At 46.8% G+C, this 9,891-nt stretch overlaps 1 long non-coding RNA gene across 1 annotated transcript; it reads right to left on the bottom strand.

Annotated features, from left to right (window-relative positions):
- Positions 1-5,556: 5,556 nt before the first annotated feature.
- LOC115894830 lies at positions 5,557-9,473 on the bottom strand. The gene is made up of 2 exons (XR_004055042.1): positions 9,356-9,473; positions 5,557-5,694 (listed from the first exon to the last, which is right to left on the bottom strand). It is a non-coding gene; the product is annotated as an uncharacterized LOC115894830 (long non-coding RNA).
- Between the last annotated feature and the right edge of the window lie 418 nt (positions 9,474-9,891).

Here is a 9,891-nt window from a genome sequence, read left to right as displayed (position 1 = left end):
AGGTAGAACATTTCTAAAAATGAAGTGACGAATGATTCTTAAAAAAGGCCGGGCACGGTGGCTCAAGCCTGTAATCCCAGCACTTTGGAAGGCCGAGACGGGCGGATCACGAGGTCAGGAGATCGAGACCATCCTGGCTAACACGGTGAAACCCCGTCTCTACTAAAAAATACAAAAAACTAGCCGGGCAAGGTGGCGGGCGCCTGTAGTCCCAGCTACTCGGGAGGCTGAGGCAGGAGAGTGGCGTGAACCCGGGAGGCGGAACTTGCAGTGAGCTGAGATCTGGCCACTGCACACCAGCGGCTGCTGGTGGCCCGGATCGGGGGGCGTGGCTCACCCCCCCCCCCCGCGATCGGGGACCCCCAGCCGCCGGGGGGCATGGCGTGGCGGCTCCTGGAGGCCGGATGGGGGGCGTGCCTCATCCCCCGGAGATAGGGCTCCCAATAGCCGTGGGGAGAGGTATTGACTATTCGTCCCCACATCCCAGGGAGTGCCCCACAGATATCACCGGGTTGGTGTTCACCTTCTGCCATTTGAGGAGTAATACCATGGTCTCGTCTTCCGGATATCAGGAATCGTATATCCCGGGGTTGTACAATGTCTGCGATACTGGGAGTAATATCAATCTCCTGGCCTTGTAATATTAAGAAGAACGTCACAGTGTGGATGTACAACCTCTGCCATATCGGGAGTAATATTAGCCTCTGCCCTCCATGGATATTAGGAACAATATCCCAGGCTGGGTGTTCGCCTCCTGCTGTACGGAGTGTTATATCACCTTCTCCCTTCTAGGATATTAATAACACTATCACGGGGCGGGTGAACACAACCTGCGAATTATTATCATCCTCTTCCCCTCCTGATACTGGGAACAATATCACAGAAGAGCTGTACCCTCCCTGCGATATTGGGAGTAATAGCATAGGCTTCTTCCGGGAATATTAGCAGCAATATTACCGGGTGGCTGTCCATTCATTGCTATGTTGGGAGTCGTGTCATACACTACCTCCCTGGATATTAGGATCAGTGTCACGGGGTCAGCGTACACCTACTGCGATATTAAAACTAAATTCATGCTCTCCGTCCCAGGATATTAGGAACATCACAGGTAGGTGTACACTGCCTGTGGTATTAGGAGTAATAATATGGTTATTACACATCAATGATCGATTTTAATAATTATCAATGGTACTAATAATAGGATACCATTGTGAATTTTGGATAATTATTTGAAGTACCTGATGATGCACGCTTCATATTAAGGCATTTAACAATATTATTAGTCCCTAATACTAATCATTATTTTCTTACCAGCATCACTTTGTATTGATTTAAGTAACATTAATTGCGGATATCATTATTTGATTATTAATGGTGATATTAATATTAATTACCATTCCAAATCGTTAACATTTTAAACCACTATCAATTTTTACGAAGTTTACTGTGGTCATTAATATCGATTATTAGTATTAATATTTATTATACTTATTAATATTAATAATTAATAGACTTGTTCCCGATATCCACCGGGGAGAGGATGATATTACTTTAAATATCACAAAAGGTGTACACGCACCCAGTGATATTGCTTCGAATTTCCGCGCGAGAGTGGAGGATGTGACAGGCAATATCGCTGGGAGTAGACACACTCCTGGGATACTGTAATTAATATTCAGGGGGAAGAGTATGATATGACTCCCAATACAGGCGATCGGGGTCCCCCAGCCGCCGGGGGGCGTGGCGGGGTGGCTGCTGGGGGCCGTATGGCTGGGGGTGGCTCCCTTCCAGGCGATGGGGCTCCCAATAGCCGGTGGGGAGACAGATGGGCTATTAGTCCCCTCCTCGTGGCGAGTGTCTCACAGATATCACAATTTGTTTTCACCTTCTGCCATATAGGGATTAATACCATCTTCTCCCCTTCGGGATATCAGGAAGAGTATAACACGTTGTTGTACACTGTCTGCCATCCTGGGAGTAATATCGAACTCTCGGCCTTGAAATATTAAGACGAGTCTCACAGGGTGGATGTACCCCCCCCCCTCTGCCACAGTGGGAGTAATATCACCCTCTCCCCTCCACGGATATTAGGAACAATATACGAGGCTGGGTGTACGCCTCCTGCTGTATGGAATGGAATATCACCCTCTCCCTTCCAGGATGTTAATAACAATATCACAGGGCGGGTGAACACAGCCTGCGAATTATTATCATCCTCTGCCCCTCCGGATACTAGGAACAATATCACAGAAGAGCCGTACCCTCCCTGCGATATTGGGAGTAACAGCGTAGGCTTCTTCTGGGAATATTAGGTGCAATATTACCGGGTGGCTGTCCATTCATTGCTATGTTGGGAGTCTGTCATACTCTACCCCGCTGGATATTAGGATCAGTGTCACGGGTGAGTGTACACCTACTGCGATATTAAAACTAAATTCATGCTCTCGGTCCCTGGGTATTAGGAACTACATCACCGGCAGGTGTACACTCCCTGTGGTATTAGGAGTAATAATATGACCATTAAACATCAATGATCGATTTTAATAATTATCAATTTTACTAATAATTAATAGGATCTCATTATTATGGATAATGATTTTAAATACATGATTATGCACGCTTAAAATTTATTATTAATATGAATGTCACTTAACAATATTATTAGTCCCTTATACTAACTGTTATTTTCTTACCAACATCACATTGTATTGATTTCAGTAACATTAATGGCTGATATCATTATTTTATTATTAATAGTGATATTACTATTAATTATTAGTACAAATCATTAACATTTTAAACCAGTATGAATTTTTACTATCTTTCTTGTGATCATTAATATTGATAATTACTATTAATTTTTATTATATTTATTAATATTAATAATTAATAGACTTGTTCCTGATATCCACCAGGGAGAGGATGATACTGCTTTAAAGATCACAAAAGGTGTACACGCTCTCAGTGATATTGTTTCAATTTCCGCGTGGGAGAGCAGGATATGACACCCAATATCGCAGGGAGTAGAAACACTCCTGCGATACTGTTCTTCATATTCAGGGAGGAAGAGGATGAGATGACTCCCAATACACACGGGTGTACACCCTCTGAGGGTGTACACACTGGGGGCGTACACCCATCTGTGAAAGAGTTCATAATTACCAAAGGGGGAGATGATATTACTCACAATATCAGAAACAGGCTGGATCACGGGGAATATACACCATGGAATACTATACAGCCATAAAAAAGGATGACCTTGTGTCCTTTGTAGGGACATGGATGCAGCTGGAAACCATCATTCTCAGCAAACTATCGGAAGAACAGAAAACCAAACACCGCATATTCTCACTCACAGGTGGGAATTGAAAAATGAGATCTCTTGGACTGGGGATGGGGAACATCACACTCTGGGGCCTATTATGGGGAGTGGGGAGGGATGGCATTGGGAGTTATACCTGATGTAAATGACGAGCTGATGTTTGCTGATGAGTTGATGGGTGCAGCACACTAACATGTCACTAATATACATACATAACAAACCTGCCCATTGTGCACATATACCCTAGAAGTTATAGTATAATAATAAAAAAAAATTTAAATGAAAAAAATAAGAAATAAAAGAAAACAATCATTCCAAGTCAAAAATGGACCAACAATTTTTTACAGACATTTCTCTAAAGGTGACACACAGATGGCAATAAGCACATGGAAATGTGCTGAATATCAGAGTAATTAGGGATATACAGTTGAGAGCCAGTGTGAAATACCAGTACACACACACACATATCAAAACGTGACCCTACCAAGTGTTGGTGAGAATGTAAAACACCTGGAACTCTCAGATACTGCTGGTGGAAATGTAAAATGGTGCAACAAGTTTGGAAAACAGTTTGGACATTTCTTTACAAATTACAAATATACCTTCCATTTAACCTCATCATTTCCCTCCTAGATATTTCTGTAAAAGAAATGATAGCACCTGGGCAGAGTGGCACATGCCTGTAATCCCAATGCTTTGGGAGACCAAGGCAGGAGGTCTGCTTGAGCCCAGAAGTTTGAGAACAGCCTGGGCAACAGAGGGAGATCCTGCCTCTATAAAATAAAAAAAAAATAAAAAAAATAAATTAAAAAAACAAATAGCCAGGCATGGTGGCATGTGTCTGTAGTCCCAGTTACTAGGGAGGTGTAGGAAGAGTGCTTGATCCTGGGAGGTCTGCTTGAGCCCAGGAGGTCAAGGCTGCAGTGAGCCATAATTGCACCACTGCATTCTAGCCTGAGCAGCAGAGCAAGATCCTGTCTCAAAAGAAAGAAAAAGAAAGAAAGAAAGAAAGAAAGAAAGAAAGAAAGAAAGAAAGAAAGAAAGAAAGAAAGAAAGAAAGAAAGAAAGAAAGAAAGGAAAGAAAGAAAGAAAGAGAGAGAGAGAGAGAAGGAAGGAAGGAAGGAAGGAAGGAGAAAAGAGAAATGATAGTCTATTTCCACACAAATATTTGCACACTAATATTTATAGTAGCTTTATTTGTGACAACTAACACCTAGAAACGACCTAGATATCCACCAGCAAGCCAATGGCTAAACCAGTCAGGACGTATCAGTGCAATGGAGGACGGCTCCGCAACGAAAAGGCAGCAGCCGCTGATGCAGCCTGCGTTGCTGAATCTTGAACACATCACGCTGAGCAAGAAGAGCTGGCAGCAGAACAGTGGGCACTGTATGATTCCATGTTGCACAGTTCAAGAAGATGCAGACACGTCTATAATGACAGGAAGCACTCTTCCCGGCGAGGGACTTGTGGAAAGCAAGCGCAGGAGAACTCTGGGGTGATAGGAGCCTCGTTTTTCTGAATGTGGTCTAAGTCTCGCTGATGGGAGATAAGTCAGAACTTCTCACCGTGTAGGTTTTAAATATGTGCAGTTTACTGTGCAACAGTTGTGCCGCAATAAAGCTCTAAGCCAGGACAAAAAGAATACTAATACAATGGCAAGAAACCAAACATTTTTTGTCCTATTTCGGGCTCAAAAATATACAATAATTTTTTTTTAGATTTGAAGGTAGATTCATGCTAAAATACTGAGCTCAGAGGTGGTTCCTCAAATGTTCATGTCCTAAAGGAGAGTGCATTCTTATAATAGGTTGGTTGTGACTAATTTTAAATCCATATCGCATATCAGAAAGCACATTGCACTGAAAGTGATCAAAAGCCTTATGTCATGGGGACCTGTAAACATGTACAGGTTTGGAAGAGAACATTTCTGGGAAAATATCCAAATCTATTCTTTGTGGGAATGATTCACTTTTAATCTTTTTTTTTTTTTTTTTTTTTTGTGACCTCGCCTCACTGCAACCTCTGCCTCCTGGGTTCAAGCCATTCTCCTGCCTCAGCCTCCTGAGTAGCTGGGATTACAGGGCGCACATCACCACGCCCAGCTAATGTCTGCATTTTTAGTAGTGATGGGGTTTCAGCACGTTGGCCAAGCTGGTCTCTGACTCCTGACCTCAGGTGATCCACCTGCCGCAGCCTCGCAAAGTGGTGTGATTACAGGCATGAGCCACTGTGCCCAGCTCTTTTAATCTTTTAATCAGGAAATCAGCACGACCTTTGAGAGAAGCATTTTAGGCCGCTGGACTCATTTACAGGTTTCGCAGGGCTCTGGGGCCATCGTGTGGTGAGGAGCAGGAGCACAGAGCACACACCTGCCAGAGAAAGAAGGGGAGAAAGACGTCACAGGCTGTCAGAGAGTACTGTTATGTAAACATTAGGGCCTTTTAAAAAAGTTTAGGTTACTTCGTAATCGATAATACAGAAGCCATTAAAGTGTTTCTCAAATTTTACTGTGCATAAGGATCACCCAACCAGTCCTGTTTAAATGAAGTTTGTGATTCAGCATTTCTTGGGGAGCCTTCATTCCTGCCTCTGTCATGCCCCATTCAGAATGCCCAGTGCAGATCGCAGGCCAGGCTCTGAGCAGCAGGGCTTAGAAGGTGAGGAAGAGAGACAGACACTAATTCCCAAGGGTTGAAGTTAGCATCTTGAGCTGAACCTCAAGCATCCTAGCATTGTGTCCCATGCACGCACAGTCCCAGCCTTTTGGATTGCAGTGAGATACGGGGTCCCCATGAGCATGAGTGTGGCTGAGGCTTCCACAGAAGCTGGGCTGGGTGGGGATTCTGGGCACTCTTCATTCTCATGGCAAGGAGCTTACCAGACTTTTTGAAATTAAAGAAGTCCAAAGTTAGCTAGGCAAGGATTTATGTTTTTCTCAATATTAGAGTCATGGTAACATGTATCTAAAGCTTATTTATTTGAATTTGCTTTTCAAGCCAGGCATGTTGGCTCATGTCTGTGATCCCAGCACTTTGGGAGGCTGAGGCAGGAGCACCATTTGAGCTCAGAAGTTTGAGACCAGCCTGGGCAACATAGTGAGACCTCGTCTCTACTAAAAATAAAAAACAATTAGCTAGGTATGGTGGTGCACACCTGTAGTCCCAGCTACTCAGGAGGCTGATGAAGGAGGATCTCATGAGCCCAGGAGAACGAGGATGCAGTGAGCTATAATTATGCCACTGCACTCCAGGCTGGGCAACAGAGTGAGATTCTGTCTCAAAAAAAATTTTTTTAAAGAATTATATATATATGTGTGTGTGTGTGTGTGTGTGTGTGTGTGTGTGTGTGTGTGTGTGTGTATTTTGAGATGGAGTCTCACTCTATCACCCAAGCTACATTACAGTGGTGCGATCTCAGCTTACTGCAACCTCCGCCTCCCAAGTTCAAGCAATTCTCCTCTCTCAGCCTCCAAAGTAGCTAGGATTATAGGCACCCGCCATCATGCCTGGGTAATTTCTGTATTTTTAGTAGAGATGGGCTTTCGCCATGTTGGACAGGCTGGTCTCAAACTCCTGACCTCAGGTGATCTGCCCACCTTGGCCTCCCAAACGGCTGGGATGACAGGTGTGAGCCACCGTGCCCGGCCTCTATATGTGTATATTTTCTAAATTCCAAATTTGTCCAGCTAGCTAGGGAATGCAGCAAAAGAAAGGTGTCTAGAGCCCCATTTGTTCCAATACGATAAACATGGAAAGGACACACATTTCAGCTAACACTGATTGAAGACGCCCCATGTTTGAGGCAGGATATAGGGGCAATGGGGTCCCTACCTAATGTTGTGCAAAGAAACACAGCCCCCATCCTCAAAAAGGTTGGCATCGTGATGGGGTAAAGTCTATTCGAAATGCCTCGTGGATGAATCTGGCATTTCCCTTATGAGCACAGTGCCACGTCCACCCTGCTGTTTGTCTTACAAATGGACCATTTGGGATCTGGTCCCAGCCTAAAGAAGTAATGAGGCCAGGCGCGGTGGCTCACGCCTGTAATCCCAGCACTTTGGGAGGCCGAGGCGGGCGGATCATGAGGTCAGGAGATCGAGACCATCCTGGCTAACACAGTGAAACCCTGACTCTACTAAACATGCAAAAAAATTAGCCAGACGTGGTGGCGGGCACCTGTAGTCCCAGCTACTCGGGAGGCTGAGGCAGGAGAATGGCGTGAACCAGGGAGGTGGAGCTTGCAGTAGGCAGAGATTGAGCCACTGCACTCCAGCCTGGGCGATAAAGCCAGACTCCATCTCAAAAAAAAAAAAAGAAGTAAAAGAAGTAACGAAGCAACAAGGAGGCATCCTCCTCACAACAAAGAAAGGTGGGAGGAAGGGAGGGGCGGGGAGAGAGAGCTAGAGAGACGGAGAGAAAACAGATGGATCTTTTCCCCAATCAGTAAGAAATTTCCAAAATATTTTAATACCTTCTTTTAAATATGATTCAAACTATGTTTTTTAAAATCATGAATCACACAAAGAAATGAATCTAATTTGACCCACACACAGACTGAAATCAGCTTCACAGAGCGGTTGCTACTCTTACTAAATGTGACGCATTCACGTATTTTTTGTTCTATTTCATTACATTAAACAAAAAAATGCTGGTCACTGCCTACCAAGAGGTTCACACAGCTCACTGACTAACTCAGGGGTACTTGTCACTCCCGGACACTTGGTCCCCAGCCCACCTGGCTCTCCTCTATTGGAAGCAAGCTGCCTGAGGCTATTTTAAGTGCTCTCCTTTCTCCTCCAGGAATTGGAATCTGCCCAGCTGAGCCCCAGATGCTGGAGGGATCCCGGGGGTCAGTCAGCCGTGCGCCACCCTCCGGTTCCTCTTCTGGCCATACAAAGAAGTCCAGTGCAGGGATGACTAAGCAGCTGACCTGGGGGGAGAGCAGCCCTGGAGCGGAGGCAGGACTGGCCTCTCCTGCCAGCCATCAGCCCCTGTGGGCTTGTCCTGTGGTGAAAAGTCCCAGGCCTCCCACCAGGGAGCACCTGACTGCTCTGCTCCCTGAGAGGAGTGAAGTGAGCCTCAAGGTCTGCCGGTAGAGGCACAGCCTTGCACTGACATCAGGCCCTAAGCTCTAGTTCCACACAGAGATAGCGGGTCTGTCCTGGCCTCCCATGGGCTCCCAGGGGCAGGGAGATCTGGCCTGACCCTCCCAGCAATGCCTGCCTCAGTGGAGAAACCCCAGCTTCCCAGCATCAGGACACACTCTCTCTCACACCCTCCATAGTTACCACTGACCTCACCGCAAAGTCCACAGTAGAAACTCAGAGTCCTACTGAGGAGACACCTGCCCAGCTGTCAGCCTGCTTCCTCCACCTGCTCCCCCCACCTGCTCTATCTCCTGCTGTCTACACTCGTTCCCCCCACCTGCTTGCTCACCTGCTGTCTACACCTGTTCCCCCACCTGCTGTCTCACCAGCTTCCTCCACCTGCTCCCCCCATCTGCTCTCTCACATGCTTCCTCCACCTGCTCCCCCACTTGCTCTATCACCTGTTGTCTACACCTGTTCCCCCCACCTGCTCACTCACCTGCTTCCTCAACCTGCTCCCCCCACCTGCTCTATCACCTGCTGTCTACACTCATTCCCCCCACCTGCTTGCTCACCTGCTGTCTACACCTGTTCCCCCCACCTGCTCTATCACCTGCTTCGTCCACCTGCTCCCCCCACCTGCTCTCTCACCTGCTGTCTACACCTGCTCCCCCCACCTGCTCTCTCACCTGCTGTCTACACCTGCTCCCCCTACCTGCTGTCTCACCTGCTTCCTCCACCTGCTCCCCCAACCGGCTCTCTCACCTACTGTCTACACCTGTTCTTTGCTCTGGCTGCCCCCACCCATCCAGCTCCCCCACACCCTTCTTGGACACTGCCCGGCACTTCCCAGCTCCCTCACACAACGCTGCCCGCCCCCCCCAACTCACGTCCTGCTTTCTCGATGGTCTTCCCAGAGGAGGTCCCACCTTCCCAGCCCCTACCTGTTCCTCAGGTCACCATTTCCTGGAACCACCTTCCATCCCCCAGAACTCAGCTGGGCCCTGCAGACATGTACATGCTACCAGGTGACGTGGCCACTCCTCCTGCAAAGCTTTTCCAGGAGTCTCTGTTTTTCTTGTTCTTCAGAATGATAAAAGTTCCCAGATCCCAGGGACTTTTAGGCTGCTCCCACCACAGAGCTGGCCAGCGTCCTTTGAGGCAGAGAAATGCTAGGGGTAAGTCCATGAGGCGGGGCCTGTCTCCCAGGCTGGGAGCCTGGAGTCACTGAACCAGGAAGCCAGCCCAGTGTCCAGGTCTTCACTTTCCTGTTGTGTGTTCAGTTTTGAAAGAGAGGAATACTAATGAAGTTTGCTTAACCTCCTAAGTGTGTGTGTGCATGTGAATATATGCATGTACACACACACACACACATACTCACACACACACACACACACACACACACACACACTAGCCCCTGTAAACAAGGTTGCAGGTTCCAGAGAAGATGGCTCCCTCATCCTACAGAGAATTAAGACAA

This window comes from Rhinopithecus roxellana, chromosome 1, assembly GCF_007565055.1.
Source record: "Rhinopithecus roxellana isolate Shanxi Qingling chromosome 1, ASM756505v1, whole genome shotgun sequence".
Taxonomy (NCBI): domain Eukaryota; kingdom Metazoa; phylum Chordata; class Mammalia; order Primates; family Cercopithecidae; genus Rhinopithecus; species Rhinopithecus roxellana.
The sequence above is the reverse complement of the archived record's forward strand: the minus strand, read 5'-3'. Positions and strand labels throughout refer to the sequence as shown.